Genomic DNA, 22412 nt, shown 5'->3' with positions numbered 1-22412 from the left:
CACTGGCTGCTTACAGGACACAAAGTCTTTTTTCTCATCTACAAGTTCATAAATAAATTAGGTCCTGGACACCAAGGGAATATATAAAGCAGTGGGACAAAGGACCAAGGTCAGAAGTTTTATTTCTCACACATAATGGATACTCTATTTAGGTATATAAATTGCTGAAAGAAGAGGGTTCATTAGAACAAGTATGATACAAGTCTGGAATTAACTCTGGGATACAAAAATGAACTTGTCACACTTTTATCTTCTAAACATTGTAATTCTTTACTCATGCTTTTTATGGAACCTAAAACAACTGAAAAAAAATTAAAATACATTAAAAAGTCTAAATTTTTTTTGCATGGTTGTCAGATAATGAATGAACTATGGAAGGATGCACATGCCCTAAATCAAAGGACCTAGAAACCTACACAGGATACTTTGCTGCTCTTGGTAACAGGTTCTCCCAGCCCTTCCAGGTTTGTGAGCTCACTTTATGAGGTTACTCTTTATGAGACAGGCGGTGGAGCCCCTCACTGTGCTGTTCCTGTACATGGTTATCTACAAAGGAATGTGCCAGTGCAACTGAAAATGTCACATTTTAAAGATTGGCCTGAAGAAATGAGAGTTTTAAAGAAGAGACATGTTTTCAGATTAAGACAATCAGCATTTCCTATGAAACACTGAAAATATCCTTTCTTATCTATACACAAGTTGGAGCTTGATCCTTTTAGTTGCCCTTTTTTGTTAACACAATGGAGAGAAAACCATTGATCTAAACAATGTAAACTGTCAATAAGCCACAACAGCTATTTTTAAAAATCTTATGTTATTGATAAAACTAAACTTAATCCCTTGTCAAGTTTATTTTATGACAATGAGCTTCTGACACAGTCTTTCTAACCTTTCATCTTTAGTTCCTCCATATGCAAATGCATACCACATGCTAGAACACACACTTGTAATGAAGAAAACCTGCTGTGATCAATCAGAGGGAAAACAAAACCATAAAATATGCAACAAAAATCAGCATGACACAAAGATTATAGATAATAATTTAGCATTTGTTGTGTTTCCTGGGAGTTTACACAGGTCTGTTTTTATTTAATTATCACAAGAGGTAATAAAGTTAGAGGCATACCAATGGGGAACAGGTCATTACTGAGAGTTGTTAACTTCTTAATATAATCCACTGCTCTTTTAATCACTCAGCAACTAAATTAATTAGCTGTTAAAGGTTAGAAAACTTTTCCCCAAACCTAAGCAGAGTAAATAATTTCTTTCTTATATTCCACATTCTATACACATTATAAATAAATTGATTTTATTTCAATATATAACAAACTATTCTTTTCAATTACTGTATAAACATTTGATTGGAATGTAACCTGAAAAGACAAAGTGTCAGGTACTTGATAAATATAACTTTTTTCCACACAAATACAAAATCTGTCACCTTTTCAGTATCTATGAATTCTGTCAGGTAAGGATACAAGTAAAGATATGACATCAAATTTTCATTATAAATACTCAAGGACCTCCAAGCCACAACTGAAGAGTCTTATGTGTCCTGTATGAAAAGCAACTTATTCCAATGGCTACTAGCATATTGGTAAGACACATAAGACAGTTATCAAGATTACTTTCTTTGAGAGAATGTGCATAAAAATTTATGTATAAAACTTGCCTTAAAAATAAATAGGAATAAGCTGCCTCACACAGCAGAGTAAAAGCACAGAGGTATTGAATCAGATATAGCTTGTAGATACAGTCATACACAAAATTACATAAGTGTCAAGGATTACTTGCACAAGATATGTTTCTGCATTAAATTTCTCATTCCCCCATTGTCACTTGTTCCCACCTTACTGTCATGTTTAACACCTACTTCTCCTTCCTTCTCCTAAACTCCTACACATTCATACACAAAGATTCTTTCTTTGCTATCAACTATTTAGTCCATATGTCCAAGACATTTTTAAAAACAGATAGTAGTTTTGGACAAAATTGGTTACTTCGAAAACAACACTTTCTTTACTGTGCTACTCAAACAATTACATTTTTTTCAGCTTTACTAGTACTGAACTTGATAGCATGTGTTATTTCATGCTAAGAATGCATCAAGTCCAACACAATGTACATTTCTAATACAGCAACAGTATAATTTGATATATATGCATATATATAGACAGATAAAAATCTAATAACTGAAATAAAGCTAAGCCTCACTGTGAAGGTAGAATTTACGTTCTGATTGAGACTCACTCTGTATATATTATTATAAATATTTAACTACACATACGAGTCAGAAATTGGGTTTAAGTCCAGTAGATGTCTCACAAAGAAGTCAATATATTTTTACTCAGGTTTTACATTACAGTTTGGTAACTCCCTGGTCTTTTGTCCACTGGTAAACCCAGTTATTTTTCACAGAGCTGAATCCTCCCTAGAAGACAAAGATATCTGAAAATACATTTCTCTCATTAACAAACAGATAAACATAGGCTTTTATTTGAAGAAAAACTTTTTAAAGAATAGTATGTATAATATTATGAAATATCAAGTGGACTTCTCTAACCTTCCCATTAAATCAGTTTTAAATATAAATTCTGAATTGAATCTGAAATTTGTTTAAAAACATTAAAAAACTGTCAGCTTTTTATAGAATTAGTTTGAGGGAACAGATGGACATTTGAATATCTTCTTAAAAATGTATATTTATGTAAGACTTTTCATGAAAAAAAATAAATAAAAAGGCTGCATTTAGAGAAAATATCCAAGAGGAAAGTAAAAGAAAAATCCAAAAGGAAGATGGGAATTTTTCAGGCTACATTTTAAGGATTAACAAAGTATCTGTAACTGAAGATACCACCAAGTAAACACTTTGGTAAAGCTAATTTTTGCAAACATACAGGAAGATCCACACAGACCTGCAGTATGCCTTGCCAGTTCCTCAGGATTTAGTTTACCTTAATCTCCTTCCAATTTACCAGTCATACTGAAAATACTCAATGTATGTCCTCAGTTACTTCATGTTCTTGGACATGAATATTTATTGGCAGTTCTCTTTTTTATGGTGGTAAATGTTGAAATTTTTTTGTATTCTTGAATTTTTTGGGACGTGATTTATAATAACTTCCATTTTTAATGACTTATAAAACTCGTTATATCAAGAATGTAATGGACTTCAAATCTCAAGTATGCTTATGTACAAAATAATTATTGCCTAAATTCTGCTCCAGTAATGTGCTGGGCAAAAAAGCAAAATTATTATAACAATGGAAATTGGAATAAAATAAAATACAGAGCTCAAATCTTTACAATAATATTAATTTCTTCCCTCTCTGTTGCACAACACAATTATCTCATATTCACTATGTACTTTATTTTTCCTTTCCTTTATCTTTGCATTTTTATCTGCCTTTGTAAACTAAAGAATGAACAGTTCTAATACAGTGAATTATGCATTTTCAAAGAGATTAAGCATGAATTAAAAAAAAAAAAAAGAACATATAAAGCCAGTTACTTTTGGCCTTACTCAATCCAGACTTAAAAACATGACTGTGCTGACTAACACTGCATTGCTGAAGGTCAGCAAGATCTAATGCCTGACTGTACTGAGAAACAAATGAAACCATTCATTGTAAGCTGCCATGAACAAATAATATCAAATACTTCAAACAGAAATAATGGAAAACAGTGCAGAATGAGCAAAGATATCTGCAGAAATAAAGCAGGGTTGTAACTTTTTCATAGACCTCTAACCACCATCACTTCTATGTAAAGTACATCTCTCTTCACACCATCCAAACATGTTAGTTACTACCTACTGCTGTAAATTCTCTTCATTTCAGGTGTGATTCTAAGAATGGACCATGATATTCCATTTATTAGTTCTTCTAACAAGGTGTGCTTTGTCTGTCTGGGATGAAGTTAATTTTCCTCACTGGAGCCTGCATGATGCTGTGTTCTGGATTTGTCGCCCAACATATTAGTAACACAGCAATGTTTTGGCCATTCTTGGAACAGTGCTTGCACAGAATCAAGGTTTTCTCTTCTGACTATTTTGTCTCCAGCATGGGATGGCAAGAAGCTGGGAGGGCAAACAGCCTAGAACAGCTGACCCGAATTAGCCATACTACATAACATAATATTCAGTAATAAGAACTGAGAGAGAGGAAGAAGGGTTTGAGAGATGGCCTCAAAATGTGGCTGGTGCTTGGTCAACAGCTGGAAAATAAGTCTGCTTGTAGGAGGTGATTTCTTTGAATAGGTTTCCTCCTTCTTTTGTTCATCTGTTAATTTGTCTTTATCCAAGAAATGTATTTTTCAGTTTCATTTTTCTTATTCTTTCTCCCAGCCTGCTGAGTGGGGAGAGTGAGTGAGTGGCTATGTGGGTACCTGGTTGCTAGTTAGGGCCAACTCATTACACAAGGCTATGTACATGTAGCTTTCAATTCAAATAGTATTTATGAACTTAATGTAAAACATCAGAACTCGCTTAAGAGAACCTTTTGCTACTCCACAGAGCCAACAGTGACATGCTCTACTATATTACGTAGCTCTTACCATACTCTGTTTGCAGAACAGAGCTGAAAATCACATAACAATTGTACAGTACAAATTTCCATGCAACCAACAGCACTGTGCTTTTCATATCCAAAGATATTAGAAACTTGACTGCAAAACAATTTCTTAAGAACTCTGTCACCTCTCCTTCATTCAACGATATCATTAGAGCATATCAGCCCTTCTTTCTCTCAGTAACACATTATATGGACAAGATAAACACCACATCTTTAAAAAACACATCAGTGAATGGCATTAGCTGTTCAGTAAATGTCACAAAATTGAAGTTTGCAGTAACCAGATGATTATCAGCTGTCCTTTTGTGTTTGTTTGTTGTGTGGGGTTTTTTCTACTCTGGCATCTCATCTGACACTATAATTACTCTTGTACATGAATTCAGAGAACACAGACAAAATTTCAGTATCATAAGACACAGAGGTTTCATTACCATGTATGTGGAAAGCCTGCATCATTTGGAAACAGGCAAGACATTCAAGCTCTGCAGGACTGAACCTAGTACACCAGGTTACATTTTCCCCCGATGAACAAAATGCTTCTGAAGAAAAGTGTAGTACGAGAAAACATAAAATGAAAAACACATTAAGACTATCAATAGAAATTGGCTAAGAGAAATTCAAAAGAGAATGAAAAATGTATTCCTAATCTCCAAAAGGAAGAAACATCAAAAATGAAACAGTGAGGCATGATATAGTTCCAACTCTAGAAAATCAGCAAACATCAATATTTAACAAAAACAAAGCTCTCAATAAATTGCCTGTCTGAGGCCCATGTCCCCCTTATATCTCTGTCATTAACAATTGTTCATCTAACAGTAATAATCCCTCTACTGTTACTTTCCTGTATGTTTTTTTTTAAATTAATAAAATACAAAAGTCACTTTCAAGGGAAGGCAGGGGAGTAATTGTAGATTTCAATATAGTTTTCCAAAAGGAGCTTGTGAAATGACTTGTGAAATGTAGTTCATCTTAACCAATAGAGTACTACAGATGACTGCTTTTATTCCAATAAAGTTGCATCAAGTAAGTTCACCAAACAATACCATTTCTTTTATGAATAAAATAACTTCTGGGAAAAAGCAACTGCTCCAGGAGTTCACTACTCTCCAAATGAAACTCCAGCTAAGACACACAAAAATTAAATACATATATTAATGTTTTTAAAGCTGTAGTTGTTGAAAATATCAGTTTTCCTATGATTACCTATATTCTTTCACAGATGACAGTAATAATTGTCATTAAGTTTATTTAAAACCATAACTTAGATGATGCCTTTTTATCCTTATTTCCATAAAGAAATAAACTCCTTGGATGCTGGAATCAAATGACTATCTGTCATTTTCTATTTTTACACATTTGATCCCAGAAAAAATAACTGTCCTAACTAAAATACCTATTTATATAGAAAATTAGAGGGAAGGTTACAATCTTATATTTTCTGTACAGAAGAAATCTAAAACAAGTTATTATCACACAAGAAGCTACCTGATCATATTTGCAGAAATATCTTGCAGAGCATATCTTGCAGAAAGACAAAAGAGATGAACTTTTCTTTAAATCCACTCCCTCTGTGTGTTAGGCAACTTTCAGGTGAGGTCAGTTTCCACCTAGATCTGAACTACAGTAATTTCCTGAAGTACTGCTTTAGGGTAGGATATATATATAGTGCAGTGGCTATGCTACAAAAAGAAATTGGCAACTTCTGCTTCAATCTAATAAAAGTGACCTGAGCATGTCTCATAAATCCGGCTTTCCCAAGGTAATAATGGAAGCAATTTTTGTTTCTGAAACCTTAGGACTAAAGTTCTACAGGACATAAGAGAGCAGGAGAATTTACACAAAGCAGCTGTGGAAAGGGGTAGTGCAAATCACAGATTTGCATGAGGACCTTTAGTCCTACACAACCTCTGCTTTAGGAATGTGAGGTAACTTTTAATGTCACCTCCTGAATAAGGTCATTAACAGTGACCTTTTCTTATGGCAAATGCTAGGTTTTCTGAAAAACAGCTGACCATCATAAACACAGAGGAGTAGTAATATGTGTAGGACCCTCAGTAACATAAGAAAGGAAAATGAAGCACAGCACTGGCCACTCCAAAGGCCACTGAAGGAAAACAATGAGATGGTGGTCCCTGATGAAGACATCCACTGAAGCAGGTAAACAAGGAAACTCTCACCAGGAAGCCATGTTCATTAAATAGGGTCATCTGGGTGCAGGACTTTTTACGAAAGAATTTGGGAATAAGGCAGAGAAAATATTTGATACTCTGTAACACTTTAAAAGAGATGTTTAGGGACAGGACAAAAGATAAGTAAAAAGAGGGATCAAGATGGATCTGGGAGGGAAAAAAAGTGGGAAAATAGAAAAGGACAGAGGTTGGTTGCATGTAAAGAGGTTGCTCAGCATGCCTGAACCTTGTGCTACACCATGGCCCACTCTATCTCCTGATTAAAGCCTATCATACTTGTGGGTACACTCTCAGCTCTGAGCATGCACATGTGGGATCCAGTGAACTTCGAGCTGGACTAGTCTGCAAGCACAGGGTGAGGTCTGAGTGCCAGCAACTCAGGTGGGACCATGAATGTCAGAGGCTCATATGTTGAAGAGCTGCAAGTGGGGAGATGGAGGTTCTAGGGGTCATCTAAAGCATAGGTAAAGAGTCTAGAGACCAGGTACAGGAGAGGAGATACATATAATGTGTTGTGCACGTGTTGTTGAACAGTCTCTCCCCACAACTTGCTTCCCTGGCAACATAAATGAAAATAGGACAGGGACAGAAGATCATCTATGCAGGTGAACAACGAAATGTTAAGTGCAACCAAAGCAGGGTGTTTCACTACAGCAGTATGTGTGTTCATGAGGATGAAGTTATGCAGACGTTCTACTGTGGTGCCATTCACTCTGGACAGAGAGAAAAAATTACACACAATGGTAGTTATCTCAGGGTCTTGCTAAAAATTAAATTTGGATAAATATGTATCTAACTGCATTTCTAGGTAATCAAATTACTCACCATATAAAATACCCTGCTATATTCAATTACAAAAGCTACTTTTCTTTGCTTACATCTCCAGTGTCTTCAGTAATCATTAATAACCCATTAATAAATTGGCTGAGGTTCTCCTCTGGAACATACTCTTTTGTCAATGACTTGGGTAGAAAATGTGTATTGTACAAGTGCCACAACTTACAATGGAAAATTTCAGTTTGCATAAAAAATTGTAATTTTTTTTTTGAGAAAACTGTTCCAAGTCACCTAAAAACATCCTACCTGCATCTAAAACCATCCTGAAGCCAAAGTTAACAGGTTTTTCAGTCCTTTCAGTCTAGAACTAGCCTGGTGAGGAAATACACATCTCAAAACCTCAGGAACAACCTAGAAATCCTGGGAAACCTAGATACCAGCTCTTCAATCTGACAAAGATGCTCTTTAGATAAAACTCCCAGGAGCTTGGATTGAAGAATGTGTAGGATTTTCAAGAAGAGAGAGGGTCTCAGAAGCCTACTTACAAGTTTGAAAGGAAAAATTTTTTTCTATAAATAAACTTCTAGAATTTCAATTCTGCAGAAAATGCCAGCTGCTTCTTCCACTATAGATTTTTTTTTTCTTCCTATTAGTTTCTGGTTTGGAGTACTGAGCAGCATTTTCCTTTCAAACTCTGAGGAAACAGACATTTCTGTAAGGTATGATACTTTCTAATACCCCTCAAGAGAAAATCAGACTGCAAATCTCCTGAAATATTTTCTAGAGCTCTTTGAAAATTAGCTTAAAAATACATTAAGTATATGTAAATTCATAAACAAATACACTTATGTCTATTCACATATACACATATGTACACATTTTTGTCCAATGTCTAGCGACTGATCCACCTGAATGATGCTATTTCTCTGCTTTGGCTACCTCCTAAAGCTTTCATTACCTCCTCCCCTCCTTCATATGATGGAAATATGTGGTCTTAGAGTGAAAAGTTCCATTTCTGTGCATTTATGTTTGGTTATGGTAATAGTTGCAAATAGACAGATTGAAGACAGATTTATTTTTTCTCTGTGGCTAATGCAGAAGAGTGCTGTATACCTCCATCTGTCACTGAAATGAAATTTGACCTTTTTAGTTATAGTTTCTTCATCTGTAAAATGAAAATTGTATTACCCTACTGTACATCAGAATATTAATTTAATAAATGTTTTGGGGAAAGAAAGCTTAGAAACAGACAAAAAGCACTTACAAGTAAAAGTAATATAACTGCTACAAATCAAAGTCATTTGGAATAAATATATTAATCCAACTGTTTTTAGCATCAGGATTCATGTAGAAAAGGGATACCAAATTCCTATTGATAATTCCAATCTTTCCTTAAAACATCTGGCAATTACTTACACTTTTGGCACTGATACTGCCATAATTGTATCCTGGATAATACTGACTATTTGTAGTAGCTGCATAGTTAAATAAATTTATAAATAAGGAGAAGCATTGAGAGCAAAGCCTCATACAGAAGTAGGCCTTATATTTATGACTTTCTAATAATTTCCACAGGAACATGTGGCAGTCACATGAACAGGGACATCATGAAATCATGACATCGCTGGTTTGAATAAAAGCCACACTTCATAAGTGGAAATGCTAATAAAACCTAACAGAAACATCCATAAAACCTGCTAAAATAATTAAATGCCACTTAAAACATCTGTAACCATTCTTGGACAAGCTTTCAAACATTACTTCCACTTGGAGAAATACCACTGCATTCTTACCAATCCATGGTTTTCACATTCATTTAACTGACATTACACAAATGTTAAAGGATGATCCCTAAGTTTCTGACAGGTATTATTTCCATTATTAGAGCCTATTATTGCTATTAGCATTTATTTCCTAGGTTAATAAAAATAATTAATATTTATTTTAATATTAAGCAAAACTAAAACCTAAAATTTATGATAATATATTCTGAAAAAATGTCCCTGGAAGGCTCTTCATAAGAAACGAAGTCAAATTAACATAACACAATAAATTAAAATAATAGTTAGAGAGTAATGTAATTTTCATGCATTATTATTTGCATCCCGAAGAAGAGCACCTTGAACCCATATATATAGATTCTTAAACTCTTGCTTCTCTCACTGCAATTATCATCTTCCCCTGTTACTGTCTCCTTTTACTTCCACTCAAATTTCACAGTAGTTTGTGTTTTGAATTTTAAAGCATATGTTTGCAGACATGGAGAAAAACTGTGACAAACAACAACAGTGTCTGAGTCTGATGCTTCATAGAGCATAAAAAAAATTGCCTTGTTCTACCTCCACCTTGGAAATTAGTTCAGATTGTAAATATACAAATATCATCTAAATTTTTCAGACCAAGTATGATATGTATACATGCTTGTGTATTTTTACATGTTGTTGGTTGACTACATGTCTAATAACGGTTAAAAAAAATTAACAATACAAGGTGAAGGAGCATTAGCTTTTTAACAGAGCTCTGCACTTCAAGAAATTACTGATGCTGAATTGGTGGGCTTATTTCAGGACCTAGTGAATAAATCTAAAAGTGGAAACCTGTCTGGCAGATGCAGTCATTTGGACCATTTTATGATCAAGAAGGAGGTGACACTGACTTCTACAGAACAAATGTAATACTTGGTTTCTCAAGATATTTAGACTAATAAATCCCTTGAAATTATTTGCATACCCCAAAAATTAAAATTATTATTTTCACAAAAAATATAGGTAGGATTTGCCCTTTATTTTACACCTCAGTTTCTCAGTTATTTTTCAATATTTTAATTATACTGTTTATAACTTAGTCTAGAACATTTCCCAGTATAATACTTTTAACTGATTTTCCTCTTAGTTTGAATGACATCTACTATGTTAATTACTATATGAATCCAAAGGGGAAAAGGGGAAGGCGAATTGGGAGGGAAATATAAAAATATGAGTCAGTAGCTCTAGTAAAGTTTTAATCATCAGTTTAAAATTGAAAATTCAAATGGTAGAAAAGGTAATAAATAAAAAATGTTCTAGTACTATCACACAATAATTAATGTGGGCATGCAGTATCTAAACCAAATTTCTCGAGATGCCCTAAGGCAGGCAAAAAGTAATATCCAATATCCTTTGATCCATTTTGTGAAAGTTTTACTATACTTTTTAAGCAGAACTTAAACTTGTGCTCTGCTCCACAAGTAAAATCCAGAAGCCAAAATGCAGGATCTCTTACTCCAGGTAAGCATTAATTTAAATTTTTGAAGTAAAAAATAACCAGGTGATAACACTAAGATAACTTCAGACACTACCACCCTGCTGAATTTATAGCTACACACAACTCTGGGCAAGAGTAAGAATGAAGGTTCAATTCATCATATAGTTTCAACAATGATACATTTCTTATGTCATCACTGCCCTGGTTTTAGATTTCTTAAACCATTGCTTCTTCAGGAACTGGAACCGAGTGCTTTTTTCTGCCCAACCAACGAAGCCCCTTCAATTTCACAATGTAGTGGACTTTAACATCACTGTTCCAATTCTCTTTGGCTTTGTCTGGTTTTTGACGTACTCAGCAGAGCATGAAAGGTGTTCTTTCTCTCACAGAACTAACTTCCCTCAAAGCATGATTATTTAATTTGCTAGGTACATTTCTTATGACAGTTTTATGTACAAATATACAAATGATAATAACATATTTTCCAGAAGTATTTACAAAGGGTAATGAGGGTAAATGATGACAAACTTCATACACGTTTATTGTGAACCTCGGAACCACTGCTTGGCACAGGCTTATTACTCTGACCGATGCTGAGATATTTTACCAGAGGTATGCATCTGTTGATGATCTCAATGTAAGGCTTATCATCACTCATTTGCTAAAATATACATCCCTGTTTAGAAAAAAAAAAACAAAGTACCTATTGGTCTACTCAGAAGCATCAAATTGCTTCCATTATTTACTTGCAATTGTGTACAAAACAACGAAGACGGCTAAGTATGAGTCACTCTAATCATATAAAGACGATAATACTTGCAGCAGTAATGAGACATATGATAAGGAACAATAGGAATTGTGATTTTACTTGGGAAAAAAATCTAATAAAAAAGTCTCTCAGAATTAAATTATAGTTTATTACATAGCACAGAGCTTTTCAAAATTGCAAAACTGCTGTCTTTATTTTATTATTCACCCTGAACTAGCAGCACTCATAAACTTTCCAAATTCAATTGCTCCTAGCCCAGCCCAATCTTCCCATCCAATTTGCATTAATCCAATCACAGCACTGAGTGGTTCCCTTGTGAGAATCCAGGCCCTTAAAAGAAAAGGCTAGATGTATTTAAAGTACTTAGAAAAGGCATCCCACTTTCCTTAAAGAAATAAAATTAACGATCTAGAAAACTTTATATGGTGAAATTTTAGTGACTATCTCTATATTTGTACGTTTGAAGTCAGCAGACTTGCTATTAATAGTCACATAAACAGCCAAAACAGCATTCTTGTTCAAAATTCCTATACATTTCTAGCAACCCATGAACAAAGACAAACCATAAACAGCAATGCAAAACCAGCTAAGCAGCCAAAGAAAGAATACACATGAAAGTACCTGGGGATGGGAATGGCCTCAGACAAAGAAAATTCACAAGGATGCTATCCAGACACACAGCGAGAGAAGCTGCAGTTTTCTGAGACAAGCTGCACCTCAAAACCCCACAGCACTGAACTTCATCCTCAGGACTACGGCTGACGCATGTGGTCCAGAATGACAGAGCCAATTACTGAGTTTTTTTCTCTCTTCATTCACTTATTTAGTGCACTTATACAATAAGTAGAGATGGTGCTAGAACTTGCAAAAAGTACAACCACATCCTTTTCAAGCAGGCAGAAGTCAAACTCAGGAAAACAGTGTGGCATGGTAGGTAGTCTCATGAAAGGTTCTCTTTTAAGCCCAAGGATTTAGAATATCTCTGAATGCAAATCAGCTGCATGTTCTGCTGGACTCAGAGAGAGTGTTCTCCAGGCTGCCCATGGGTCAGATCACACTTCAGAATAGGTAAAGAAGGATGAATAAACTTCCAGGAATGGCCTTTAACATTGGTTTTGCTTAAGTTTTTAACCTTTTCATATTATGCTGTTGTCTTGAGAGTACAGAAATCATGAAGAGTAGTAGTAAAATGAGAAAAAGCAGAAGACACTATAGACATCAGAAAATTGACACCATCTTGATTGTACCCATAGTTCCGTTGCTATCTAATACAGGCTAAGAAGCTTTCATAGCTCCTTTCCAAGAGAAATACTAGAGGAAGAAGAGATACTAAATCTTCCTGAATTAGGTTTCTTCTTATCCTGACTTTGCATTGTGAATTGGAATGACCTTTCACTCAGCAATCAACAATGACCTTCATTATGAATTCAATTTAATTGAATTCAGTTTAATTGTGTAAGAAAAATGAGTGTTTTTATTTGCTGCCTTGTTTCTATGATATAAATTACTACACTCCTTCCTGGAACCAGTTAATATTTGTAATGAGAGCATCCCTCTGTTAGTACTTAACCCACTGACTTAAACCCGCTCACATGCCTGTACTGTCATCCTCATGAGTGCTTCAGCAGAGAACATGTTGTGTAAGCAAAGCAGCAACCCTGGACTGAGTCAGCCTCTAAATTCTTTATACAATTACCACACAAAAATAGAGCTCATATAAACCTAAAATCTCAGGAGAATTTTAGCCTTTTTATAAGCATATTTCAATTCCATGTAATAAATCTACTGGAGTCTTGGAGAAATGTACGAACAAATCAACTGGGACAAGATGAAAGAATATATGAAGTGATAATATGAAAAATATAGTCAGTATATGTGGTCTAAGAAAATGTTCACAATGGTTTGAAAAGTTTCCAGTATGTTTTCTGTCTTCTAAGTGAGTAATTAATATTTCTGCCATTTCTGTTGCTTCCTGCTACTGAAATACTTTGGTGATGAATAAGTGATGTGCTTAGGGTCAGGCATCATACCTGAGTGGAAAAATTATGAACTTTGTACTATTATTATTATTCTGATAAAATTTATTTTTAGTTTGAAATCCTTCAGACAGAAGGACATATACTGTACTATATACTTAAATAGCACAACATTTCATAAGAAATACTATCTTAGCCCACCATTGAATTTATCCTAAAAAGTTCATTAGTCCTTTAATGCCAAAAATCTTTTATTCCTCTAAATGCCTACAGAGTAAAAAAAAAAGTCTCAAGAAGAGAATAGGGGAGAAAAAGCTAATTATCTTTAAGTGATTCAAAGGGTATTGTTCTTGGCAAATTTTCTCCTTGGTACAACCATTAGAATTCCTGATAACGTGGGGAATGAACAACCTTTAATTATTACTGTAACAAGAAACATGCAGAAGAGAAGTAAGGAAGGACTCAGCCAAGTATCACTTTCCTATGTGTGTTAGAGAAGCACTAATATCTAAAAACCAAAAGCTTTGAATAACACTTTTTCTTTCCCTATGTTTACTTTCTGTCTCATAGTCTTATTAATATTTCATCTAGGATTTCATGATCACCTAGTATTATCTTCTGCATCCTTGACTTCTGCCTGGGATTTCCTATGCAATACCTGCAGAAAAACATCTCAGAACTGTGACCCATATCTCTATGGGATCTGGGATATTGTACTTTAGAGGTATCTATCTCTAGTTCTTGATTGCAGATTTCCAAATATACTCAAGTTCCTGACAGGTGATTTTCCCACCTCAACTAAATGCAAGTAGCTCAGTGAGAAGAATTGAGCTGATTTGACTGAATATTCAGATCTGACTGAATATTCAGATCTTTTCAGCTGAAACCTGGGCAAACATATATCATTCTATGTCTCCAGGGACAATAATTAGAACTTACAATTTCACGTTTTGCAAGAAACTCTTATGGCAACAAACAGCCAACAAAAATGTGTCTGCCTTAAAAGAAAAAAATACTTTAATATTTACTATACTTTAATAGTTACTATAATTCCACGTATTTACAGTGATTATATACACATATGATCTACCACCTAAGATAAACTACTGATTAATGATCAAACTGTCCTTTTCCTTCCTTTGGAAGATTTGTAAGTGGCCTGTAAAAGACAGCAGCTTGTCATTCCAAGACATTACTAAATCATGGTCCAGGCCTACTGGTATTAAACACAATTCTTACCGTAAGCCATTTTGAAGATATTCCTTTCAAAAAGAAAAAGTCAAGACAAAACAAAACACCAAAATCAAAATCCTTCTCTAAAACAGACAGGGATTAATTGAGAGAAATAATCAATTTGAAAACTCAGACAGAACTGAACACATACAATTATTTAAAAAAAAATTTGGATCAGTTAGTATTTGGGTAACAAGAATCTAACTTCCACATTACTCATATACCATATTAGATTAATAAGTATCAGTTGAATTTTAGAAACTTCCTACCTTTTGGAGGCCTTCCTAATCAGAATTATCATAATTCAGAATTCATATGTCAAAACAAAAAATCTCTGGATTAGGCCAAACATAATTTTTACAATTCATTTTTCAGCTGCTAAGCTCCAAATAACTGGCCAAAGTTGTTAACTACATTTTTAAATCTAACAGATGTTCTTTAAAAACTATGAGAAGGGAAGGGCTGCAATCAATGAAAGATAAATTATTCTGTTTTTCACAAAGTTTAGGTATCTGTGCAAACTGGTGGTATTCTTCTCATATGAATGAGTATGTTTGATGTGGAAAGAGCTCTTCAAAATCAGTTTCTAAGGAGCCAGCTGGAAAGAAATAAATCATCAAGCAAATGAAAAACAGGCAATAGTGTCACTCAAACCTCTGGTTTCAGAGAACTTATAGCACATGATTTTTAGTGGCTTGGTTTCCTTGGCAAAATAATGAAATAAATTTTCAGGTCCCCAAGAGATCCATGACTTTCAATACCTAAAAGCTTTTTAATCTGGATTTGTTGAATTATACACAGATTTGAGGACTTCATAATCTTTGAGGATTAATCACATAATACCTAGCATAAAATGTTCCACAAATATATTGAAACATAGGCATGTCAATTCACAGAGTGTTTGAATAAAAAACAAGACTGAACAAGGCTGTGAGGAGGAAAGGCTTTCCATAATTTAAGCTAATACACTGAATAAACACTTTAAAAAATATCTTTGGCATAAGTAACAAGTAATAAAGCAGGCACTAATTTTATAAAAACGTTTTTGAGAAGTAGAGACTCTAAATTCTCCCTTAAGCGTCCCTCACAATTACACATCCAAACGTCATACAAAATGTCAGCAGCAAAAAAATGCCGTGTACGATGACACAGCATCCAAACTCCAAATCCTGCATCCCAACTCCAAATCCTGCATCCTTTCTGTGTGAACAGTTTACATGTGTCCCCAGTGCCATTTGCTGCGTGGCTCAGCCAAATAAGTGACGGCTGCTGCCCCGACAAACAGCGCCAGCAGAGTGGGACTCAGGGCCACCCTGTGACATTGTGCAGAGTCCCACACAAGTGGCTGCACAGCTACCAGCTGCTCAGGAAGTAAGCAGCTGTAGGATCTACTCCACACAGATATCAGAATAAGGCTTCTATAAAGCAAAATAAGAAGTTATTTTACGATTGAAAGTAAGATATATCCCCCCATCTCAAATCTGCCTGATGTATTAGGGTAAATGAGGAAGGAAGGATTATAGACTTACTGTAAGTGCTTAAAAAATCAATCAAATTTTTCAAGATGTTAAGTTATGACACATGAAAATGTCCATTAAGGCAGGGAAAAATTTAAAAATCATTGATTTCTGGGGAATTAGGATCAATCTTTTTGAGTATGAAATTGAGTGTGCAACCTTCACCCAAGGGGCAAGCAATCTCTTTAACCTCACCTAAGGGACAAGAATTCTACCTTGCCTCCAAATCAGAAAGAATTGTTTTCACTTGTGAACCTGCTGTTTTCCTAATGATGACAGCTTACTTTTTCTCTGCCCAGCTTTACAGACCTGAGTTAAGTGAAGATCAGAAATGAATGATCACTGTACTTACCAGTGCAAAGGAAGGATAAGGAATGTTACAATTTATCCTTGACACGGTGGTGCTAAAAGAGAAGCAATGCTGGCACTATCTTTCTCAAGAACATGACGGTCACATTAAGATCAGTCCACCACACAGGAAGTATCATTCAAGTCCTCAATCAACTGAAAGAAGACATTACCCTTATACCTATGTATCATAATGAAAGGGCAAGCTGTGCTTCAGAAAAAAAAATTTAGTTTTTCTTACAGTCATCCCCTGATTCTTAACAAGCCCATCAATTTTGTGCTTCTTAAAGGCACTCTCAGACACCCACTGTTACTATGCCACATCTTTTCCCCAGCAACTTGTTCAGGAGAGATACTTTTGAAGAAAAAAACGGCAGAGAGAAAAGGAATTGGGAAACATGACAGTATTTGATCTTGAAAGACTGCTGTATAAGTACTTCTCATTGATCATTAAGAATGGGAAATACTTATTAATATTGAGCTGCAATGATAGTCATAATTTCTTCTGTAAAGGAAATTCTGGTTTAAAATAAAGAACAATCTTACACTCTGATAGTAGTATATTGATAAGCATTATTGACTACAGCAGGGAATTGAAATGGATTTGGATTTGTATGGCTCCATCCCTTTTCTAACAGTTCATTTTGTCATTTGCAAAGACACGCTATTCCACTTATTTTTTGAATAATTTTTTGATTTAAAATTAATGTTGTGAGGCCCTCAAGAAGTATCATAAAACATTTCAAAGCCAGCAGAATGATATAATTTTTATGCAGTGAGCCCTGTAGCACTGCATTTCAACTGTCACGATGATATCTTAATATTTCATAAATGCTCTTCCTTATTTTATGAATTTCAGGCAGTAATCTAAAAAGCAGTCTGAGTAAAAAGAATATTTGTTGAATAACATGTTTCTCTGGCACATGCAAGTGAACTTAATGAATCAAATCCTGTAGAATTATTCAAATGTTTGTCTGCATTGTTTATATTCTCCAATTCCAACATATTTTCCTCTCAAAACTGATTCATTCAGCTTTCTACTTTTATAGACATCCATCTGATAAACATGAAAGTGAAACACACACTTTAAAACTAATAATTTTATTTTCATTCTAATTCAGAACAATGAGAATTGTAGGACTGTGTTTAATTGTCACATTCAAATCAAGGGTCTTGGTTTTCTGAACACAGTACTTTAAGTGGAAATATTATTTTGAGGTAGAACACCATTACATTATCACAGAATCCAGTTGTTACTAGAGTTGAATAGGTGTTAGGCTTGCTGGAAATATTTGTTAGTTTGTTAGTTATTTTTTTTTTATTCTGTAATTAATTGCAAAGTTTTTAAAGACACAGTATAAGATGGGTCCCTAGTTAAAAGCAGAACAAAAAAAGACTGACTGAAGCTCCTTCCACTAATGCAAAGACTGTAAATAAGGTAATTATGTTTGTGTGCTGTTTAAAATGATGGAGTTGTCTGAAGTTTGTGCCTAGATATTTGACAGATGCTTTTATTCCTAGCTTTAATTTTTACTTGCTCTTGCAAGTTTTGCCGTTAATCAAACCAACATTAGATATTTCTGTAAAAATAATTTACTTTTAATCTTATTATAGCCTAGAAATATTGTTTTTGTGTACACCAGAGACTTGCTATATTTATGCTACCTTAAAAATTATATGGAACAACAAAAACATCACCACAAAAGTAATTTTATAATCTGTCTGTATAGAACTCAGCAGAAACTGAAGCACAGACTGTTTCCAAGCACAATGTCAGATTTTTTTTTTTGGCAACTTTTTAAACAAAATAATGATGACATTCTCTGTCCTAAGGTAAACAGCATTTTCCCTTTCAATAAAGATTCAGTGTCTTGCAGCTTATTCACTCTAGCTCCTAAGCACTACAGAGAAAAATCATATGCATAATATTTCAACTGTAAATTTTGTAGCCTATCATAGACTTGCACTTGAAACCTTTCATCAACACTTTTATTAAATATTTTGTTACTATCATTTATTGTCTTTTCATGATCTCCTTGCGTTCTGCAAACATTTTTCTGCTACTATTCCTCAGTTGCCCTCCAACAATGAAGCAAATGACGTGGAAAAGTTTGTTTTGTTGAGTAACAAATCTATTGTCCAGAACAAATACAATTGAAAATGATGAGCAATTACTAAACTCCAGGAGTTCAAAATTGGAATTCTGCTTTAGGCTAATATATATTACACCATAAAATAATTAGATCACTGAAATTAAATAATTAGAGTCATAATGCTATAACTCTACACTTTTATGACTGTATGCATAGCTGGATTTCTGCATACTACAGAAAAGCATAACTTAAGACCTAAGTTTTGTAAAGAACCTAGATTGTTTTTTTCTGAAGGAAAAAACACATTTATAATGTGAAAATGTATAAATACTTAGTATTTAGCACACCTGAAATTGTATTGTCCTAATAATGACTATTAAATCATTAAACAGGGCTGAAATGTGAAACCATGACATAAGTGGCATAACCCCCAAAGAAGATTTTTCTCCCCAGGAAGATAAATTTTAATTGCATTTTTTTGTCAGTACAAAAAGTTATGGAAAACAATTTGTAGCTACAAAAGTACTATAGACTTGTAGAAGATGTCCATTCCCAAATGTGACTAGTGGACCAGACTCTCTGGAAGTAATGAATGAAAGAATTTAATTTCACAATTAAAAAAAAAAATCCAACATATTATATAACTGATTAGCATATGTACCTGTTCATTAAAAGAGATTGAGTTTGCCCTATTATAGTGTATTTATTCATTGTGCTTAAGTTTAGACATGAAAATCTACACTCCTTTGTAAGGATCTGCAGAGGGTTTAAGTGAGCCAGGCACTCAAGATTTTTGATAGAAGGTTCATAGTGTAAGTATAGGTCCTAATTTTGTTAAAGTCAAAAGGCATGAAATGTCTTTTTAGCTGACATCATCTCCATTTTACCGATGAAAAATAAAATGGAAAGGTGAACTCTGGTGATCTTAAACACTGTAAGCAAGGCATAAAATGGACCACGTGGGCCTCATGATAACTTCTGGAGTAATTATAGAGGAAAACAGAGATAAAATGATACAGAGTTCTGGTAAAGAAGGTATGAAATCAGTTAAACATCACTGAGAAGTCAGGATAAAACAAAAAAAAAAGAGTGAGAAAGTAAGTCAGATTTACTAGAGATTGTCTACACCACTCTCATAAAAGTCACCCTTAAAATAACCCTCTTCTATTAGTATTGAGGCAACTAATTTCATATGAAATAGTAGTATATTAAATTGAATCTCTAGAGTGAAGACAATAGTTTGATTCCTATTCTTCTATCAGCATCTTTACTCTTCTCAGGGCACCTTACCCATACTAAAAAAAGATTCAGTCTCATGTGAATGCATAAGCAAAGAAAATTTTCTCCAATTTTTGCAAGAAAAATTATACCTTCAGCTATTAATACAGTTGCTATCACTGTAAGGCCTACTCTCCCACCTTCAAAGCACACCTTGATGACATTAATCCAGAATTATTTCATCTGCAGCCAGGGATAAGCTTAACATAATGGAATCTTTCTGAAGTCAGGTTGATTAAAACAGCCCTATGAATGCTAACCAAGCTAAAAATAGGTGCTAAATTACTTTAATCTTGTTATTGAATAGTAACAAGACATCACAAAATGAAACCAATTTATATTATACAAATTGGTTTCTCTGCTCTAAAAGATCTCAGGAAATGGCAGGGCATTTCATTATGGGTGTGAAGGAAGGAAGAGTTGCAACACTTGAAGACTTGTTTCATACAGCTGTGCTTTTCACATAAAAACAGGTTTTAAAAGATTCTGAGCAAACACATCCTATAGATCTTAGGGTTAGATCCCCTTGAGAAACCTAAAGAAAAAGTGAGATTTAACCCAAAAGAACATGAAGTCTCAATGGCTTCATATTTCTAGGCTCAGCCACTCTTGTTGAAAGCAGTGCAGAGGATTGCCAGCTATCTGAAACATGACATGCACATGCTTAGGAATTATGTCTGGCAGATAAAAACATCATCACATCCAGCATCCACTGGCACCCTCTGCACAGAGCTCCCTGCCCAATTCACAGCCTGATGCCATGAGGACAATGGGCATCAGTCCCTGAAGCCTCAGGTATGTAGGAATGTGAAATGATGCACATAACAGCTTTATGAAAGTGATGGTGTAACGACAAACACACAGACAAAAATGCTTCCCAAAAACGGGCCTTTTCCCATCTGACTGCCATTCTCCTTGCAGGATGACCTGCTCAGTGCTAAGGCAAAGCTTCTAACATATAGACACACAAAGAGGTTATTTACTGCATGACTTGTCACTGAGCCACACTGTACTACACACAACACATACAACCAGTATGTAAAACATTTTCCAGCAAAACAGTTTGTGCAAGCAGTCATTGAATGCCACTGCTGTAAGACCTTTAAATGACCATCAGGGTTTGAAAAGAAGGGATGGCCAAGCTCTCTCCAACCAGGAAGACTTTTAGTTACCCTGTGCAAAATTCTTCATGCAGCCTCATGGTCACCAAATCCATTGTACAGAAAGAACAACCTCAATCCCTTCCTGTATGGTTTCTGCAGGACCACTAACAGTGGCCTGGCATTAATTCTACACTGAGAGTCTTCCTCATATTACATCATATGTAAAATGAAAGATACCTTTGTCCTCTCAGTGCTTTGCTACCTATGTGCCTGGATACGTGCTGAAGTCAGCTCAGCTCTCCTTTAATTTCAGTGTGTTAGATTGATGTATGTAAAAGAAAAGGATAGTGAAATAGTATAGAGAATGAGAAATAGTGTATAAAACCAGACTCTGACATAAGATTGTACTGCATCATTTCATAAGCTTCAAGGAAAATACCCACAAAACAATTGCATATAGGAGACACATTTCAGGAGCACTCGTCTTCTAAGAATTTAAAGCATTGACAACACAAGAGAGTTGCAGGCCAATACTGCATAGAAATTGCTCAAAGGCCTTTCAGACATGAAACTGTGAAGCTGCTTTATCTAAAGGCCAGGAAATGCCTGAGGTCTCAACACTACTCAAGTAAATGCAGAAAAATATTGAATCCAGACCAACAAGTGTACAGCACATATTCACATAATTGTCAGTCTTAAACCCACATAATTCAATTTCTCGCAGTGTTATTTTGTAAGTTCTTAGAATCAAGTTTCCATGAGAAGATAACCACACATGTTCCCATTTTGGATGGAAAGATTAAAGACTGCATAACACAAGAAAGGAAAATCCTATCTTTTGTAAGATAAAAATAGCTTAAAATCCCACAGACTGAAATCAAGATTTTCCTTTTATATTGGGATCTGACTCTAAGCTACCAATACTGTCATTCCTGTCATTCCAGAGGTGATCTCTCAATAGAAGTCCTACGAAACACTACAGAAACATGCATGGAGGAAGAAGCTTCTGTCACAGTACATATCATAATAACTTCAAACAAGTATGACACCTTGCTATTCACTGACTGTCAATTCAGAAAGATTTTAGATAGGTAAGTTCTTTACTATGTGGCTTATGCATGGCCTTCTAAGCAGAGTTGCAGAGACATATCTTAGAGAATTTTTCAAATAAATTAAATTGCATTCAACTATTTGTCTAAAGTAATATTGGTGAAATTAAATATATTCCTTTACTTGATTCCTGCTCCTTTGTCATCTCTTTCACAATCTAGATGCATAGCTATTATAGGAAGTAACTTCAGAGTTTAGACAAAAA

General features: G+C 34.6%; 1 protein-coding gene and 1 long non-coding RNA gene across 4 annotated transcripts in view; one reads left to right on the top strand and one right to left on the bottom strand.

The window, feature by feature from the left end:
• DOK6 (docking protein 6) overlaps positions 1–22412 on the bottom strand; it is a 249157-nt gene that overhangs the window by 206047 nt on the left and 20698 nt on the right. The gene's annotated exons all lie outside the window — the stretch shown is intronic.
• On the top strand, positions 454–4166 carry LOC137475727 (uncharacterized). 2 transcript variants are annotated; one of them, XR_011000044.1, is made up of 4 exons: positions 454–698; positions 903–1077; positions 1450–1597; positions 4062–4166. It is a non-coding gene; the product is annotated as an uncharacterized lncRNA (long non-coding RNA). The 2 variants fall into 2 exon arrangements; XR_011000043.1 differs by lacking the exon at positions 903–1077 and having other exon boundaries at positions 459–698.

The sequence above is a fragment of the Anomalospiza imberbis genome, chromosome 1 (assembly GCF_031753505.1).
Source record: "Anomalospiza imberbis isolate Cuckoo-Finch-1a 21T00152 chromosome 1, ASM3175350v1, whole genome shotgun sequence".
Lineage (NCBI taxonomy): Eukaryota > Metazoa > Chordata > Aves > Passeriformes > Viduidae > Anomalospiza > Anomalospiza imberbis.
Note: the sequence above shows the minus strand (reverse complement) of the source record. Positions and strands in the feature narration are given on the sequence as shown.